Genomic DNA, 21,020 nt, shown 5'->3' with positions numbered 1-21,020 from the left:
TTTGAGGCTCCACAGCTGAGCAATTTATATAAATTGAAGAGGCCTATTATGGAGCCGACTTGTTTCTAGATATTGTTGAATTCTTGTAGCTATGGTCGTCTTCATAAATTATATTTTAATCATTAATGTACCTGAAACAATAAAATTATTATTTGTCTAGCATGTTCTTCATGCTCATGTATTTGTCAAATGTGAAAGGCGTGTTCTTGATGACCTTATGAAAGGAAAAATTAAATTTTTTATTGATGATTTATGGCTCCAACAAGTGTTCAAGTCGGCCCTCCTAGGTTCATGTTGACCTACCCAGAAGACACCCATTCGGTCCTTAAGAAGACTATATATTGAAGTACTCGTCCTCCCTCAAGGAACTTCACATCACTATCATTCTAATATATCTCTGCAATCAACAACAAGGTAAGGAGGCCGAAAAGAAGAAGAAGAAGTAGTTAACCTTCTACCCTCACTCAAGTGATTACAGGTAGCTGAGATCAATCCGAGTTCCTGTGGTATCTTTCTGAGGTAGGTCTGAAATTTCTCTGTGATCAATCGAAGCTCTCTGTGGAAGAAAAAGAGGCTGAATTTCAGCATTGTACAGTCCTATAGCAGATCTATCTGAGCATGTGGATGTTCTGATTTGGAATTTTTGGGGAGGGTCGACTTGGCACTTGTTGGATTATCATCTTGGTTAGTTTCTATGACTTTGATATCTTCTGTTGAATTGATTCTCCAAGGAGAGAATTGCTGCGTTTTTACCCCTAGTGGGTTTTCCCAGGGTAAAATTTGCCTTGTTCTTGTGCATTGTGATCTCTTATTTCCTTCTATTGTTAATGATTGAATTTCTGAAGTATAATTTGCTTGATGAAGAAGTTGTAAATGCTAAAAGAAGACATATAATCATCAGAAGTAATTATCAGTGTTTAGAAATAAGTACTAGTCTACATTATAGTTGAAAAATCAACAGATATATCAAGGTTTAGGTCGGCCAGACTTCATATGGTCACTTTCAAAAATTAATTTCTCCTCAACTGTGAGGAGTTAGAGGGCTAGCCATAGCTCGTTGGAAAGGTCTCGGCGAGCACTACAAGATGGTGTAATCCATTCTTATGTTTTCCTTAATCCAATCCACCGAAATGTTGATTTACTTCCGGGGCCTCTTATGTCCCTTTGACATCAATGACAACTTTCTTCCAACAATGCATGTTAGAATCCAATGGAAACATTGCAATCTCCCCAATCCCGAAATCCTGAAAACTATTAAGTCTGATCGATTTTGAGTGGGATCTAAAATTCTACTTTCTCCATAAGAAATCCAACGAGGTTAGAACCAGTGTTGCACACATCGCGATCGGGATTTAATCGGCGCCGGGAAAAAAGCGGAAAAAATCGTTAAAATCGGGAAAAAATCGGAAAAAAGCGGGAAAAAATCGTTTGGCACAAAAATATTCATTTTTTTTCAATTTTTTTCAATTTTTTTAATATCTAAACCATCTACAACATAAAATAAATACATTGACACATAAATATGATAAAAAAACTAATATATAAGATGTTTAATATCATTTCTAGCGCTAAAATCACACATAACATTGAATCATGTCCTGAATAGTAAGTCCTGAGTCCCAAGTCCAACTCAGCCTCTGGCGATTTTAACATAAAAATCGCGATTTTTTCGATAAAAATCGTTATAAAAAAAGTGGCGATTTTTATGTATAAAAATCGCGATTTGAATCGGCTAAATGAAAAAATCGCGCTTTTACGATAAAATCGCGATAATTTTAACAACACTGGTTAGAACCACTCTCAAACATCCTGAGTCAAGTAATGGTAATGTTAAAAATTTAAGTGAATTTCACTTTTACTTAAAGAATTTAACATTACCATTAATTGCATAGAATTATTAAGGCCCTGGAGTTGAATATTAAGCTTCTCCACTCAATTTATTGTTTTCAAGAAAAATTAAGAAGGGATGCCTAGCCCTTTATGAAGGGGGACACCCACAAGCATCCCTTTTGGGGAAACGTTTCTCTGGCATCTCCCCAAAAGGGAAACGTGGGGAAACGTTTCCCCAGGCATCCCCGCATCCTTGATGCATGGGAAGCATGGGGTGCATGCAACCCACCCTAGGGGACGCATCCCCGTAGAACATTGCTTCAAATTGCACATTTTGAGACCAGTCACCAAGTTGACTTTTTGACTTCTTGGACCATTTTTCATTGGTAACCTTGAACTGCCTTAGGAAACATGAAAGTTGTCATATGAGACTGCTATCCTATGAGAGTTGTCATGAGGAAATTGGATATTGCACCAAGACCAAGGTCACATACAAACTTGATAGACTCTAGCCATGTGGTATGAGATAGGTGCACCTTGAAGTGGGTTGGAGTGGCCCATACACCGGTGATCACCCTTACAAATGCAAGCTCCCATAAAACCATGGGTCCTCAAAAGATTCCACCAAAAGTTCTCCAATCCAGTTAGGGACAAGAGTTTTTAGGTGAAGCTTTCAAGGGACAGGGCATGGTCCGACCAAGCAACTTGATACGGACTCACACTGACAAGACATAGGTCTAGGATACCTAATATGGGCCTCACATAGTTTTTACATGGCTGTTGACTTGTGACCTTGGGCTTACAGTGGTGATGAATGTTGCACCAAAAATTGTGTGTACCCCTGTTCACAAGAGGGGTAACAAGACTGTTGTTAAGGTTTTTGCCTAGTTCAATTTTTGCTACACTTTCAGTAATTGTTTAGGTCTATAGAAGGATAAAATTTTAACTTATTATTCTGGATTTATACTGTTCTTTATGCCGCTGTTTATTGCTGTTCAGATTTAGGATTATTAACTAGACAACTGTAATCAGGATTCAGAACTAGCCCGGAACTGGCTGAACCAGCTGGTTGGACCAGTTCTGGATGGTTTCTGGGCAGAACTGGTGGTTACAACCAGAAATGATCAGTTACGTACAGAACCTGCATTTTTACTTTGAACTGGTCGGTTCCATACATGGGTGTATGGAGGTTCTTGGGCCTACAAAAACAAATTGAAAAATTGAATAAAAAACTAATAATCCTTAAAAACTTATATCTTAAACCTAATTCCTATGTTGCACGAGTTTCCGATACGTGTGTACTTCAGGTACGTAGGAATGAGTATCTGGTACTGTTAGAAGCTTTGCTCAAATTATACAAGAAACGTAAAATTGGGAACGACAATAATATAATATATTAAAAATTAAAATTTAATATATATTAAAAGTAAATTAACATATATATATATATATATATATATATTAAATTTACATACAAAATTAAAACAAACAATACACCCATATCATAAATCAAATTATTTAATAAAAGCATCTTATCCTTTAGAGAGTAATTTCAAGTTTTATATCAACACAAGAGAAGCAATCTTAGCATTAAACCATAAATTGACCCTAAATAATGTGATGTCAAGAGATAGCCAATATGTGCTTAAGCAACTAGAAGTCCAAGGTGTAACCTGGCTTGTCTTATATCACCAAATCTGAAGCGAACAAAGTTCCTTCTACAGATTAATTACTTCAGGAGACTTGGAATATAAAGTTATCCACGAGGACGTAAATATTATATATTATATATTAAATGTATGAATAAGAATGATGATACAATGCGAGTGAGAGGCTTGCTTATATACCAAGCAGGTGTCTCTTCATGGAGAGTCATGTCTCATTTAGACATGACTCTTCAACCTAATTACTAATTAACTAATCATTATTTATGATTATTATCATTTACATGATTTCCTATATATTTGTTCATAACATTGCCTTCCTCTTCAAAAAGCTTTGTCCTCAAAGCTTGTCGATGAAAAGGCTTGATCTCTTTTTCGGTTTCGAATGTCTTTTCGTCTTAGAACAATCATCTTCGTCGATACAAGTTGATATGATCTTTTAAGTGACAAACAAAATTGTCGCACTGAGAAGAGATCAGACCATCTGTTGACGTGGTGAATTTTCGCTATACCAGCAAGGGGAACTAACCCAATCATAGACCCCAATTAGGTTTGCTTTCGTTTGGAATGGCTAGTTCCAACGGGTTTTAAGGGGCTTCGTAAACTGTTAAATGCGTTGAAAGATTGCTTCTGGGAAGAAGACTTCAATGAGATCAACAAAATAAAACAACTAACCTCTATGTATTGAATCCTATCTATACTTCTTCTAAATACTCTAGTCTATGTCCTAACTATCCTAATCTATCCTGCAGGAGCATGAAAAAAGAGAGGTTAAACATCATATATGAATTCCAAGTCTAAATGAATCAATTACTGGTTCACATAAGAACAAGGCTACATCAATTCTTAATCGCAATCCAATCATTCATACAGGAATATACATTCCTTTTTATAGAAGTAAAGCTTGCAACTGATGTTTGACATAGTTTCAAATTAGGGACTGCTTATGAATTAACTAAGATGAAGAATTATATTCAAACAACCAAGGCTAATTATAAGCTGTATCATTATCAATACGCACAAAAGCAAAACACATTTGTATTTATGCCAGCAACAACACCCTGTCTCAAAAACACATAAAGGCAAAGGATCTTAAGTCTTGAAACAAAAGGCTCCTCATTGAAACAAATAGTCTCTTTTATTCATAATAAATCAAAGTTGTTTTTCTCCAAACAAAAAGCCCTTCTCTCCTATCTGGAAGTTATATTTATGCCTCAGGCCCTGACCCTTCATCTTCCCCTGTTCTTTTCAATATACCGATCCGAATAAACAGATGTAGAGTCATCGGTATCACCGTTGACATGTAGAAAGCGTTTCCTGTCACTGGAGCGCTTCATTTCCTCGTGAAATGAATAGATGTTGATTAGAGGATGATGACTGTGTGTCATCTCTTCATGATGATATCTGGGGTGATTTCGCTTTAGGGATACACAGGCAACGTGTGGAACTCGACCGACAACGCCTAAGGCTGCTTCTTTGAATGGAACACATCCTCTCATGCATCTTTCGTCTGGAGTCATACTTGATGCCTATGCACCTGTCCTTTGACCTCGCTTGCCTTCTCTCGGTCTTTGCTTGCAGAGATAACCGACATTAGTCATACTCATATAAATATGATAAAAGTGCTAAAAACACCAATCTTGCCTTCATGAAGCGTTTATAACATTGGAAGGAATAAATGTGAAAGAATTGGTTCCTTTTTTTAATTCACGCATCGATTAAGTCTCGCAAGCAAAAACTCGGTTTACATTGAAAATCACCATAAAACACAGAACCGGATGGTATTTCGGAAGGGGTCTGAGTGGTAACCGGTATTGCGAGGAAGGCCCCCGATTCCATTCTTCAAACGACACGTAGCAGCTAAGAGGAAAGAGGATACCGCTTTTCGGGCGGGTATTCCTCGAGCAACTTGTTCACCCGAAATCTGCGTGGACCGTTGGATCCACGAGGGGTAGATCAACGGTGGAGGATCAGGGTAGGCGGACCCGAAATATATGTATATGGCACTTAATAGTCCTGGCGGGTCCACAATGTATGATTTGCCCTAGTCAATAATCATCGTCGGGTCCGGGTGATAACGGTGTGCCGTATATATAGGCCCTGGACCCTCTCGGTAGCGATAAGCGATGGGGCTCCGGACCCGATACATATATATCGTGGTTAATAAAACCATCGGGTCTGGTAGATAGTGGTGCGCTATATATAAGCCCTGGACCTTCCGATAGCGATAAGCGATTTAGCTCCGGACCCGATATATAGCGCCTTATGTAAAGCCCGGGACCCCGTCGATAGCGATATGCGATGGGGCTCCGGACCCGAAATATATGCATTTTTGTTAATAAAACCGTCGGGTCCGGAAGCCATGTATGTGCTGTGTTTTAATGTTGGTTGCGGTAGTCGAAAAAGGGTGATTTATGTATGTTGACGAAGGATTTTCATTATAAAGAGTTATAATGGGAATGAGGTGCGATAGAAGGTTTTTGGAGGGTTAGGAAGGGTTACGATGGAGGAAATGAATGGAGGGTTCAACCATTAGGAATTGAAGGTTTGACTCGGTAACGAGTTAAAGTCTCTAGGCTAAAACAGATCATTCGGAGAGGTGAGAGATCAACTTCTAGGGGACCCATTCAAAATTGCTGCCAAGGCAAGTTTTGATAGGGTGGTGGTTGTGGCCACAACAAATGGCGAATCGCTGGGCGAACCAGTTATCTCTGTTTCCAAATAAACCTTGGATCAATAGAACATCGGGGTGTTGAGATAAACTTGAAATGCAAACTGTATAGATGGACAGGCATGGGTTCCACTTCAACATTGATTGCTTCAGGTGGGGATAGAGACATAGCTTCTACTTACTGATAGGGTTTTGACAGGCATTCTCCTATGGTAGAGTTATGGGATTTATTGTCCTTCCTTTACCTGTTTCCCACTTTCAAAAATCCTTTTGGGGCCATCACTGGTCTGTCAATACCTATTTAGGTGTGTACCTTAGCTCTTTATTGCTCATCAAACTTGATGTAGATATGTTTATCTTCACTTTATATAAGAATTTCAGTGCTATATTTTCACATGATTGAATGGGGCGCAGTCATGGATCTTGCCATATTTTTAAACCGCTTAAGCAAGGTTGGGCTTGCTGTGTCAACTGGTACTCTGAGCCTAGCAATAGTCCCTACTCTAACCGGCTTCCCAAACAACTTGTCCTTCCAGATTGGCACAAGGACTTGACATTTCATTTTCTTTTAAATAAGTCCTTCCAGTTTCAGGCACAAGGACTAGAGCACAATTGGATTTGCCACAAGGTATATGACAGTGAGCTTAGCCCATGAAAGGAGGTTTACTTGTAGATAACAGGTATTGGACAATTTAGTGTGGTGGATGGGACCAATGGAGAATGACTCTAAACCTTACAGGCAAGTATAGGCTAGGTCTGAGTGGGATTTATTTAAAATGCAACGTTCCTCCATGCTATTCCAGTTGTAGTTACACATTTTTTGTTTTATAAAGATGCCTCCACATGCTTCAGATATCCAAGTTATCAACAGATCTCACTTAGTTCCCAACAGATGCCAATGAGTGGCTTCGGTTTGAATTCCATCACTAATTTACAAGCTCTCATGGGCTCATTGAAAATTTGTTTGATCTGCAAGATAATGATGGATTTAGAATCAACAGACTCACTAGTAGGTTAAGGAAGAAAGTAAAGGCTGATGGCGGTGAATGAGTGCAATTTGAAAAGGTAAAGGCGAGACTGGAGGACTGAAATCAGTTGGTTGAAAAGGACTGTAATTCAAAACAGAAGGAAAATGAACTTTGCAGAAAAACGAGAAAGGAAAAGGTGGAAATGTGACTAAGCTAACAACAAAATAAAATAAATCCTAACCTACTCAGGAGGTAACTACCATGTGGTGGCTACTGGAAGTATCTTTTGAGATGTTGGCCATTAACAGGGAGCTTTTCAGTTTCTCCCTGTAAAGTTTTCAATTTGTAAGTTCCCTAACCAATTTTTTCAACAACTTGGAATGGGCCCAGCCGTAAGTGTTGGAATTTCGTGTGTTTACCTTTTGGCTCATTCAACTTGTCCCATTTCAGGACTAGCTCTCCTACCTGGTAATCTTTATCACCTGCCAGATGGAGATCAAACCATCTCTTCACAATCATTTGGTGATTTCTGAATTTGTTTCTGGTTTTATCTCTCAATTCCTCCAGCCTCATCAGTTGGTTGATCCTTTCTTGAAGCAAGGTTGAAGGGGTTCCTCTTGAAGCTTGGGAGAGAGCTCTCCTACCTGGTAATCTTTATCACCTGCCAGATGGAGATCAAACCATCTCTTCACAATCATTTGGTGATTTCTGAATTTGTTTATGGTTTTATCTCTCAATTCCTCCAGCCTCATCAGTTGGTTGATCCTTTCTTGAAGCAAGGTTGAAGGGGTTCCTCTTGAAGCTTGGGAGAGCTATAAAGAGGCGAGGGTAACGTTTGGAGGCAAGATGGCTTCCTGTCCAGAGACGAGGAAGTATGGGGAGTTTCATAAGGCCACTTTTGGGGTGACCCTATTGGCCCAAAGGGCATTTGTCAGAGCGTTGTGCCAGTTCCTTTGGTTGTTAGCGACAGATTTACGGATTATGCATATAAGGTTTTTGTTTGAAGACTCTGCAACTCCATTTCCCTGGGGGTAATAGTTCAATGCATACCTTATGTGAATTGATTTATCAATAGCAAATTTCGTCAATTTCAGTGGTGAAAAGTAACAAGCATTATCAAATATGAGAGCGTCAGGGATGCCATACCTGTTGATGATGAACTTTTCAATAAGTGATATTACCTCATCTTCGTTTACCTTCTGAAGCGGGATGGCTTCGGTCCATCTGGTGAAGTAATCGGTCGCTGTGAGTATATACTTATGTTGCTGTGAAGAGTTTGGAGTGATCTCGCCTATGACGTCTAGGCCCCATTGCTGGAACAGACGATAAATCATAACAGGCATGAGGGGAACAACTGGCTTTCTTTCCCGTCCTGCGGTGGTTTGGCACATCTTGCATTTGCGAGCATAGGCATGCGAGTCTCTGAACACTGTGGGCCAATAATATCAGGCTCTTAATATTTTGTGAGCAGTGGTCTCTCCGCCATAGTGACCACCAGCTGGGCTGTCGTGCATTTCTTTCAAGACATGATCAACATCACCCTTATCCAAACATTTCAGCCAGATTCCGTCATAGTTTTTTCTGTATAATGTTATTGGCCAAATGATACTGATTAGATTTCAATCTGAGTGCTCTCTGTTGTGATGCATCCATGTGTTCAGGACATGATCCCCATGTAAGATAGAAGCAGATGTCGTAATACCACGACTCAGGATCCAAAAGGGCCTTCGACGTTTCGTGCTCACACATCAGCGCTTCATTAATCCATAGGGGCTCCTCCCTGAATTCCACTTGTGCATTCTGTAAGTTCTGCGCTTCTGGTTCTTCGGATGCCCCTACTTTCTCCGCCAAGGCTTCTGCAGCTAGCCTACACAATCCCTGCCCTCGAACTATCTTTGCCGGCTTAATCTCGAGGTCAAATTCTTGAAGTGCGGTTATCCAATTTCCTCTCCGTTCACCCATTTCTTTCTACACGAAGAGGGCTCTTACAGCAGGATGGGGGACGATCACTTTAGTCCTGGCCTTTAATAAATAAGGGCGGAAATGTTTTATGGCCTTAAAAACCGCAAAGCCTTGTTTCTCCATGTCTGGGTTGTTTAATTATGCTCCTTGGAGATTAGAACTCATATAAGAAATAGGGACTTCATTGCCATCATCATTTTTTTGAGTGAGAATTGTTGCATATGAAATATCAGAAGCAAAAGTGTACAAGAGGAATTCCTTACTGAAATTGGCGCTGACCAATGCAGGAGCTTCTGCTATGGCTTCCTTAATTCGCTGAAACAATTTCTTAGCTTCATCGCTCCACTTATACACAATGTCCCTTTTCATCATTCGCTGCATAGGATGCACTATTTCTGCGAAACTTGAAACAAATTTCCTAACGAAATTAATTTTCCCGAAGAAGGATTACATTGCCTTTTTATTTGTAGGGGGTTGTATTCTCATGATAGTCTCTATTCTTTCAGGATCAATAACAATCCCTTCTTTAGAGAGGATATGACCCAATAGTTTCCCTTCTATGACTGCAAAGACACTCTTCTTGGGATTCAGCGATATTCCATACCTTCGGCATCTTTCGAAAATTTGTTTCAGGTGATAAATATGATCCCTTCTGTGATATGAATACACAATGATGTCATCCATGTAAACCGCTACTGATCTGTTAATCAACCCTCGGAAAGCTATGTCCATGGCTCTTTGGAATGTGGCACCCACATTAATAAGACCAAAAGGCATTTTGCGTATATGTAAGTGCCCCATTTAGTGTTGAAGGTTGCCTTCAGCTGATCTCCATTAGATACCAACATTTGATTATATCCTGAAAACCCAACATTTCAGACCGAGAAACACACTGGAGAATGTGTTCCATAGAAGGGACATGGTAGTTATCCTTTTGCGATGCTTTGTTCAGGTTTCTGAAATTGATACACAGCTGGATGTCTCCATTTTTCTTTCTCACTGGTACGAGATTGGCTACCTAGCGGGTGTGTTTGACCGGGAAAATGATTTTAGCATCCAGCATTTTGTTCAATTCTTTCTTCACCAACGGTTCCAGGCTTGGATGCATCTTGTGGAGCTTTTGTGGCTAGGGCTTAGCCTCCTTTTTCAAAGGAATTACATGCTGCATAACACTGGTATCAAAGGTTTTTAGGTCTCCATATGTCCATGCAAAGACGTCCTTGTATTCTTTAAATAGATTGACAAATGCAGCCTTTTCTTGTGGGGAGCACCCCAAGCCCAAATTAACAGTTTTTGGGTCTTCTTGGGTTCCAAGGTTGACCGATTCGTACTTCATGGATGAGCTATGCATTTTGCAATTCATTGGCTTTTTGAATTTATCATACAGGTCATACAAGTGCTCCATCTTGACAACTGACTTGGGAATTGTATTGAACTGATCCTTTTCCTCATCTTCCTTCTCGTTCATAAGCCTGTCATGCTCTTTTTCATCGATGACTGCATTCTTGAACGTCTTCTCGCAGTGCAAGAACTCCAAGATTTGCTCGTCATCTTCGAACACCTACCAGTTTGAGATGTTATCAGGCATGGATGGTCTGAAAATCAATTCAACATAACATTTATTCTTCTTTAATCTAAAATCATGCAGAAGTTTTGTAGCCATACATGATACCAACCATCAGATCAACATCTTGGTTCTGCCCTCGAGGTATGTATGTGATATTAAAAGAATCAAAACTGTCAATTAAGTTCCATACCTCATGTTGATATCTTACCAGGTGTGACGAATTGCAGTGTATCCTCTTCCTTACCTGGTCCACAATTATTTGTGAGTCACCAAAAACATTAAGATTTTTTACCTTCATATCAATGGTTTTCTTCAGGCCCTGCAACAAGCCTTCATATTCTGCCGTGTTGTTGGTGCACGTGAATTCCAACTGGTTGGCCATCAAATGTTGGTTCCCTTGTGGATCAACAAGAACGCTCCCAGCACCTGCACCTTCAAGGTAGTTAGAGCCATCAAAATAGAGTGTCCAAAATATAGAGTCTAGTGTTACATCAATTGAGTTGCTTCCTACGAAACTAGTTCTATCATCTACTATATTGCAAGGTGGTTCATCAGTTGGATTGCAGGGGAGAGCTTCCAACTGTGTGTTTATTGCAGTTCCTTCACTTGTTTCTGCATGGAATTCTCCAAAACAGGTTTTTGTGGCACAAACATTGAAACTATAATTCCCAAGGATAGAGTTGGTAAACATTACAGGTTCATTGGGACCGTTTAGCTCTGTCACCACATAATTAATGTATTTTTCACGATCAACTCTTAGCATATCACCCTTCCCCTTCTGAGGCAGCAAGAGATGGGACCAATCAGTTGAGAAGTATCCATTCAGTTTCGCTGACCAGTCCCTACTAAGCAGCATTCCATAAGCCTCGGGTATGTCGACTACAACTATATCAATGACTTGTGTGTACTGTGGTTTAGTAGTCATCCGAATCAATACATCTTTCAATTCCCCAATTACCTTCACATTTGTCTTGTCTAATTGCATGATTCGAGTTCCAGTTTTCTCAGGTATCGCATGAAGTCTTTTAGCAACAACGTAAGGCATCACAATGGACGAGGCACCTGAGTCTACCAAGCAATTGTGTACGTTCATGTTGAAGATTTCAAATGTGATAAGGAAAGGGGGAGTCATGGATTTTGATTTCCTTCCTATCATGGCTGCACTGACATCTTGGGGGTTTCGATTCAATTTTGATAGGGTGGCTTCCATGGCTGCTGGCTTTTGCGTTGTGCTGGGAGTACTAACAGGTCTGGAGACCGACTTCTGGGTTTGGCTACTCGGGATGGTGGGAACTTTACAGTTCCGCTCATTCATAGCTTTCAAGAGCAAATCTCTCTGCTGCGTTAATTTCAGCAAATCAAAGTATGTGATATTAGCCCTAGATTTCTTAAGATCATCCACAATATTGTAATCAATTTTATAAACAGGATAGGGCAGAGTAAACATACCGGTTTTTCCATTCTTAGGTGGGACTTTACCATTGTGAGTCGCCTTCGTTGCATTTGGAGATGTATTTTCTTTCTCTGGATGGTTTGCAATTGGGGTATTCTTGGACTGACCACTAGGTCTACCCTTCTCAACAGGAACTTTGGGAGCGGATGCCTTCATAGGGCGAACATCTTTCTTTGTCTGGTCTACAGGCTTCATCATGCCCGCAAGTGGCCCTTTACTTCGTGTATGGATTTCATTAGTGTGGATTTCTGTCATACTATATCTTTGGTCATCATCGTTCTCGTTTGTTGGTGGGCTCCAGTATTGCAGCAATAATGCTGCAACTCCTAGGGCTCCCTTCTTTACTTTTATCAACCTGGTAGTTCGTAACAAACTTGGAAGCGACGGTGCTATATGCACAAGTACTAGCTCTTGCCGTGGCTGTCACTTAATCAGCTGGCACAAGTCCGTTAGGAGCTTAAGCCAACTTCTATGAGCTCTTAGAAGAAGCTTTTAAATATGATGGACGAAAGCTAACTCAAAGGAGGCTAATCTACTTGCAAAAAGAAGCAGAAAGCTGAAAGGAAATGCAAACCCTAGCAAACCCTAGTTTTACCGACTAACCCTACTGGTGCAAGTAAAAGGATGAAAGCTACAGAAATGGATGCCATTGACTTCTAGAAAGGTAAAATGCATGTGACTAAGCTACTTCTGAAGAGAAATATGAAGAAAACATCTTTTTTCATTTTTGAGTAATTTCGCAGAGTTATTATGCATGTGCTTTGACTATTTTTTCTGTGCAGAGGTTGATTGGCGAAAGGAAATGCTTGCAGGAGGTTGGGAAGGTGAGAAGAGGGCCTAAGGGGTCCCTAGCACCCTTCCAGAGAGTTTCATAGTGATCGGATCTCAAGAAACCGCTTTCGTGAGCTTCTACAGGAAGTCTGCAGGGGTTCTACAGGATGTACTGTAGCTTCTACAGGATGTTTCTACAAGATGTTCTGAAAGGGAATTTTGAAGGGCTGATGGTGGAAGAAAGGTGGAGAAGTGGGCATGGAGGTTAGATGAGGGTGTGAGGAGGTCTAGGACTTGGTGAATGAGGCTGAGGAGTGATTAAGGCGATCGGATTTGGTTCAAGGATGGAGGGAGCAATGATGCACAAGAATGTAGAAATTAGAGCAAGGTGAGAAAATGTGGCAAATGAAGGGAAAGGATCTGAGTTAGAGGACGCAGCAGGTTGCATTGATGGGGTAAGGGTAGGAGAGGAGGTTTCACAGGTGCTCTGCACATTATTTTTCAAAACTAACCAACAAAGACTAAGAAAACCAAAGATCTAGCTATTTTGACCTAATTTGATCTAGAAACCATAAGCGTGATGAACAGAAGTTTATTGGCAGCAACTCATGTAAAACAACCATGGAAACCAAGCAAGAACAGATTCTAAACATGCAAGTACAACTGGTATCAACTTTCCTAACTAGAAATCTAACACTAGTAATTGCATGAAGAAGCAAGAACAATGTTTTTATGGCAGCAAGTATGCCTTGGTCTTAGCTCATGGTCCCAAGGAAGGAGAGGTGAAATCAAGGGTTGCTTGATGACCTTTTTCGAAGATATATTCTGTTACCAACCTGTTAAATCACTTGAAACATGAAAAGCTATTTTAATCATCAAAAACACAAAGTAAGATCTTAACCTAAATAACAGAATTTATTCTAAGAATGCAGCGAAGACACATAAAGTACACAAAGGAGGTACTGGGCACTTGGGTTGGGTCCAACCCCAAGAGCTACAATGTCCTAAGGAAGATTAGAGCTGGTGCAAAGCTGGATTCATCTTTATTGATCAAAAGAATAGTTACATCCCAAAAACTGTCTACAAGAAAAAGCTTGAAAATGTGCTAAAATGCAGAGCTAACCTACTGACTAAAATCGAACTAACAAAATGACTAACTGACTAAAATCGAACTACAAACTAGCTAACTCCAAATGAGGCCCTCAGCCTTCTTATTTATACAAATTGAGGACCCCAACAGTCCTCCTAAACTTTAGGGACTCGGCTGCCAAAACTTGCAGTTAACAGCAGTCCTACTTGACTTGCTTGGCTGCCCCTTGTGCTCCGAGTTTTTGATGGAGAATTCGAGGTAAGGGCTCATAAATGAAGGGGACACCTTCCTACAAATCCTCCCCCTTGTTCTTCCACGAATTTGGCTGCCAAGTGCTCATTTAAACCTTTGATTTTGTCTCAAAATTGACCAAAAATACTGCATAAAGCACACATTAGACTTGTTGGCATAATGACTAACCCAATTCACTCTATTAGCATAAATATAATCAAAAAAATGCAATAAACTAATGAGAATGGTGGATTAAGTCGAATTAGGAGGCTGAATGAGCCCATATAATTACTCATTTATGGGGCTCATCATTTGTATAGAAATCCCACAGTACATTGATTTGAGATTCTTCTTCCAAGGGCTTTTCTACTTGGTATTCTTCCTCATCTTCTTGTTCTAGCTCTAGCTCCACTATAGGTTCTTCTTGGTTAAGGAGTGATCTGATAAGAGCCAACTCTTCTGTATTTAAATTCCCTTCATTGGTGGAGCAGGCAGTGCAAGTGGACCATGACCACTTTCTGTCTTCTTACGAAAGAAGGGTTGAAAGGTTTTTTGTTGTTATACTCCCCTCCACTCCTGCTTGTACTCTCTCCAGAGTTCCTTTTCATATCGATGACTGTGTTTGTCAGTTTCTTAATGATCCGATGCAAACCTTCCACATCTGTGGTATCTCTTTCTTTGCCCTCAGCCACTTTGTTATCACTCCCACTATTCTTCTTGGATGACTGAGAGGTTTTCTTTTCTCCGGTTGTATGATGGCATGTTGTGAGACTAAGCATTTCATTCTCGACTTTTACTGCTTCATTGATAGCACCCTGTAAGGTTTGTGCGTTACTCCTTTTGACCCACATCGTAGTAGGGACAGGGAGAGCAGTGATGTAGAATTCCATGAGCACCTCCTCAGTAGGTCTAGCGTTATCCGGGATTCTGTTAAACAGGGTGTTGAACCGGATGTTAAAATCTTTGACCTTTTCTTTGGTTTCCATTTTCAAACGGGATAGTTCTAGAACTAAGGCCGCAGGGGTTTTGTCATCACCATACTTGTCTAAAAAGGCCTGTTGAAAGGCAGCCCACGAAGTGATTGATCCTGTTCTCAAGCTAAAGTACCATGTGGAAGCTGCACCAATCAGGGTAAAAGGGAATAGGTGACAAACTATATCTTCATCAGCTACCCCTAGCATGCGCACGACCAGGAAGAAAGAATGAATATGGTTTTCAGTGGTGTCTCCCCGCTCAAGGTCGAATTTAGGTAGTACTCTTTCTGCATTCTTGGGTAAGGGATGTTGCTGCCCAGGTACCGCTACGGTGTCCTGAGCGAGCCAGGGAGGAAGTGCTCCAGGAGGAGGTGGGAGTTGGTTCCCACCCGGTTGAGGAATATTAGCCATATTGAGGATAGGGATGTTTTGGTTGAAGGTTTCTTCAAGGCTTTCTTTATTAAGACTTCCCAAATCGGGCCAGGGATTACCTTCAGAGAGTGGATCTTCAGGAATTTCTTCCCAGGGAGTGTCAATACTTTGCAAGGATTCAAGCACAATATCTTCAAGAGACGGGGCTGCAAATGTCTCTTCGTTTATGGAACAGATCCTTGGCTTTCTTTTAGTTGTCGGAGGTAAAGAGTGAAAGATGGGGAGCTGAGAGAGGGAACGAGCGTAAGCCCGAGTAAGTATTTTGACTGGTTGTTCCTGAGTGACAGGATACTCCCACAGTGTCTCTTCTTCGAAATGAGGCTTTTCCGAATGAGAGGAAGGGTCTTTTTGACCTTCACGATCCATGCATTAATCTTTTCGAGTCCACGCGCGATATTTAATATTTATAGATGAAATCATAAAAAGCTGTGGACGACGGTTCATGCCCTCCTTCTAGCGCCAATTTGTTGACATGGCGAATTTTCGCTATACCAACAAGGGGAACTAACCCGATCACAGACCCCAATTAGGCATGCTTTTGTTTGGAATGGCTAGTTCCAACGGGTTTTAAGGGACCCTGTAAACTGTTAAATGCGTTGAAAGATTGCTTCTGGGAAGAAGACTTCAATTAAATCAACAAAATAAAACAGCTAACCTCTATGTATTGAATCCTATCTATACTTCTTCTAACTACTCTAGTCTATGTCCTAACTATCCTAATCTATCCTGCAGGAGCATGACAAAAGAGAGGTTAAACATCATATATGAATTCCAAGTCTAAATGAATCAATTACTGGTTCACATAAGAACAAGGCTGCATCAATTCTTAATCGCAATCCAATCATTCATACAGGAATATACATTCCTTTTATAGAAGTAAAGCTTACAACTAATGTCTAACATAGTTTCAAATCAGGGACTGCTTATGAATTAACTATGATGAAGAATTACATTAAAACAACCAAGGCTAATTATAAGCTGTATCGTTATCAATACACACAAAAGCAAAACACATTTGTATTTATGCCAGCAACAACACCCTGTCTCAAAACACATAAAAGCAAAGGATCTTAAATCTGAAACAAAAGGCTCCTCATTGAAACAAACAATGTCTTTTATTCATAATAAATCAAAGCTGTTTTTCTCCAAACAAAAAGCCATTCTCTCCTATCTGGAAGTAATATTTATGCCTCAGGCCCTGACCCTTCGTCTTCCCCTATTCTTTTCAATATACCGATCCGAATAAACAGATGTAGAGCCATCGGTATCACCGTTGACACGTAGAAAGCGTTTCTTGTCACTGGAGTGCTTCATTTCCTGGTGAAATGAATAGATGTTGATTAGAGGATGATTGTGTGTCATCTCTTCATGATGAGATCTGGGGCGGTTTCGCTTTAGGAATACACAGGCAACATGTGGAACTCGACCGACAACGCCTAAGGCTGCTTCTTTGAGTGGAACACATCCGTTCATGCATCTTTCATCTGGAGCCATACTTGATGCCTATGCCCCTGTCCTTCGACCTCGCTTGCCTTCTCTCGGTCTTCGCCTGCAGAGATAACCGACATCAGTCATACTCATATAAATATGATAAAAGTGCTTAAAAACACCAATCTTGCCTTCATGAAGCGTTTATAACATCGGAAGGAATAAATGTGAAAGAATTGGTTCCCTTTTTTTAATTCACGCATCGATTAAGTCCCGCAAGCAAAAACTCGGTTTACATTGTAAATCACCATAAAACACAGAACCAGATGGTATTTCGGAAGGGGTCTGAGTGGTAACTGGTATTGCGAGGAAGGCCCCCGATTCCATTCTTCAAACAACACGTAGCAGCTAGGTGGAAAGAGGATACCACTTTTCAAGCGGGTATTGCTCGAGCAACTTGTTCACCCGAAATCTGCGTGGACCGTTGGATCCATGAGGGGTAGATCAACGGTGGAGGATCGGGGTAGGCGGACCCGAAATATATGTATATGGCACTTAATAGTCCTGGCGGGTCCGCAATGTATGATTTCCCTTTGGAAAGCCCCAACTTCAATGTTTTTCGAAAACACAAGAATATATGGGAAAAGTTGAAAACCTTGTGTCCGGCCATAAGGCCGGACCTGAAAAAATATATGCCTTAGTCAATAATCATCGTCCGGTCCGGGTGATAGTGGTATGCCGTATATATAGGTCCCGGACCCTCCCGAGAGTGATAAGCGACGGGGCTCCGGACCCGAAACATATATATCGTGGCTAATAAAACCATCAGGTCTGGTAGATAGTGGTGCGCTATATATATATATTATATATAAGCCCTGGACCTCCCGATAGCGATAAGCGATTTAGCTCCGGACCCGATATATAGCGCCTTATGTAAAGCCCTGGACCCTGCCAATAGCGATATGCGATGGGGCTCCGGACCTGGCATATATGCATTTTGGTTAATAAAACCATCGGGTTTGGAAGCCATGTATGTGTTGTGTTTTAATGTTGGTTGCAGTAGGCGAAAAAGGGTGATTTATGCATGTTGACGAAGGATTTTCATTATAAAGAGTTACAATGGGAATGAGGTGCAATAGAAGGTTTTTGGAGGGTTAGGAAGGGTTACGATGGAGGAAATGAATGGAGGGTTCAACCATTAAGAATTGAAGGTTTGACTCGGTAACGAGTTAAAGTCTCTAGGCTAAAACAGATCATTTGGAGAGGTGAGAGATCAACTTCTAGGGGACCCATTCAAAATCGCTGCCAAGGCAAGTTTTGATAGGGTCGTGGTTGTGGCCACAACACCATCATAACAAAATATATTTCATGGGCTTAATTATGCAAATTCCAGATTTTTGATTAGAGATAAATCAACCCAGGAAAGTAGATGAACACTTTAAATCAGGAGGTAAACGATAAATCCAATCTAGCGTTTTATGAGTGCTAGCTTGGATTTAAGTGCGTATACAAGTTATTTGCTTCCGTAGGGGTAAGTAAATAAATGATAACTCAAGGAAGATTTACAACTACAAACTTGGAATAGAACTTTGAAAAGCTTACTTCCGACTTGTGCAATAATTATCAAGTGTATGTAAGATATGAAATTAAACTAGACTTGAACGGTTGAACCTAAGAAAATCTGTTTTTTATGTCTTTTTATGTAATTTGCAGATTTACATAAAGAATAAAAATAGCCCAAAGAAATAGGAATAAACTTGCAATCAACAATTCTCGGGAAAAATTTACACTTACGATTTTAAGATAATAACTTTCAAATCAAACTGCAATTAATTTGAGCCTAGGATATGAGTATGCTAGACTTGAAAAAAGAAAAAAATTGAAAACACTAGATGAACGAGTTGCAGGTCGAGTTGGATATATGTTGGAGTACCCAACTGTTGATTGACATTATCTTCAGAAAATAGTACTGAATGTTAAGTGTGATGGTGTGATGGATTGATGTGTTTGATGGATCGATAACTAACATAGTTCATATTAATAGTTCAGTTCATAGTTCAGCTAACATAGTTCATGTTCATGTGTTTGATGGATCGATAACTAACATAGTTTATGCTCATAATTCAGCTCGTTTTAGCATGATGGTGTGATGGATTGATGTGTTTGATGGATAATCTACAGATAGCAGCCATGTTCCCAATCGAAACCCATTCCGGAAACTCCAATTTCTGTACAGCGACGTTCCCAGAAAGCTCCAACGTACTTGCAAAAGCTCCTGGCTGTTTTGGAGCGTTTTGTACCAGCTCCCAAGCTCCCGGGAGCATCGGAGCTTGGGGTATTTGCTCTCCAATGGCCGGGAGCGTCAGAGCTTGGGGTACTTGCTCTGCAATGGCCAGGAGCGTCAGAGCTTGGGGTACTTGCTCTCCAATGGCCGGGAGCAGTACCCATGCAACATTGCCTAATTCAGATATGGTTTGCCTCTTTGTTTATGTATTTTGGGTCAGATATAGATATAGATTGCAGTTTACGCTATTTTGCTTATATGCACCCTTGCTACATGCATGAGAAAACTTTGCATATTTGTGTTTTAACAGTTTGAATTGACATGGATTACATGAATATATTTTTTAAATCAAAGTTTGAATATTTTTGTTTTTTTGGTTGACTGGCTTTTGTTTCTGGTTACCTTTTTTGGGGTTGACCGGTTTAGAAACTGGTCTGCTTCTGATAAAATTGAACGGTACACATTTAACATAGCAAGTATATATTCTGGCTTTAGATGTGCATGACAGGTTATTTATTGCATTTTGTGCTTATATACTTGCTAGTTCCATTAATGAAACATAGAACCCACATATCTCAATAGGAAGAATATATTCTTAAGACTTATATCCACATGTTTGTAGAAACTTTAAAGCATTAATGAGTTAGAATCCATGAAATCTTTGTCGGAAGATCTAATACTGGAAACTAGAGGATGAAATGGTATAATCTAAGAGAAGCAAATCCAAATTGAAAATCATATTAATGTGTCGATTGCTTGATTAACATCAGTTATTTGATTGTTGCGTGCATTCTGGTTGCTAGGCAGGTTCATAGAATTGACCCTGCTGTGGTTGTTAATGATTGCCACAGATTCTTGATATCATGAAACAACGAGGCACCTACGACGTTGTTGAAAACAGGCCGTGCAATTGTTAGATCGCATAAGTGGATTCCAAAAGTCAACTATCATGCAGAATGAATTCCAATATGGAGACCCCAACTACTCGTAATACTTTAGGAAAAGTTCTTCCAAAGTGGATGCAAGATGACAATCTAAAAAGGCTATTGTGAAGATAGCTGCTTTGCACTTAAAGGGATCAGTAGGTCCACACGGATATATCAGGCAATGTTGGATCCTGAACTGAACTGAACTTGATGGCTGCAGAAGTGAGAGCCGTGTACAATGATAAACTTGGTGCAATTGATGGATTCCATGCATGTGTGGCATTTCCATGACAGGTTCCGGTGCCCAGCAATGAAATAGTGCACTTGTACATATAAAATGCTGTGATTCCAAAGCTACCTGCTTATAAAAGTAATAATTCTTAAAAATTCCCGTTGTATCAATTTGTATTTCACATATTAATGTCTTCGTGTTTGTTTGTAGATGATTTTGCAACCTGTAAACTTATCACCTTTTTTTTCTTGAACTTTGAGACCTGGAAAAAATAAAGTCAGAAATGAAATTTGCAAGACATTCAAGGATGTGGATAAACGTATGGTAGGAATGAGAGTTACCGTTGGGCAAGTTCATCATTACAGCATGTAGTAAACTTAGCATGTAGTAAACTTGCTTTATCTGTGGTCAATGGATTGCTCAAGTCACGCAATAAAATGGAATGTTTTCAGCCATTCTCATTGGTTTGTTTTGGTTGACTACACATTATACATATGATCAAATAATTTTATACATCATCTTCAGCTTGTTAAAATA

General features: G+C 40.1%; 1 protein-coding gene across 4 annotated transcripts in view; it reads left to right on the top strand.

Moving 5' to 3' along the window:
• The window catches only part of LOC149185672 (uncharacterized), a 98,911-nt gene extending 78,619 nt beyond the window's left edge, over positions 1 to 20,292 (top strand). For 3 of the 4 annotated variants that reach the window (XM_089410769.1, XM_089410767.1, XM_089410766.1), the window contains one exon: positions 20,177 to 20,292. The gene's annotated coding sequence lies outside the window, so the exon portion shown is untranslated. Of the gene's footprint in view, positions 1 to 19,222 lie in introns of all 4 variants that reach the window. The other variant, XM_089410768.1, reaches the window with a different exon arrangement.
• Positions 20,293 to 21,020: the final 728 nt, after the last annotated feature.

The sequence above is a fragment of the Pinus tabuliformis genome, chromosome 3_1, assembly GCF_031772625.1.
Source record: "Pinus tabuliformis cultivar Carrire ecotype Pingquan chromosome 3_1, CPIR1, whole genome shotgun sequence".
In the NCBI taxonomy this organism is placed as follows: Eukaryota; Viridiplantae; Streptophyta; class Pinopsida; order Pinales; family Pinaceae; genus Pinus; species Pinus tabuliformis.
Note: the sequence above shows the minus strand (reverse complement) of the source record. Positions and strands in the feature narration are given on the sequence as shown.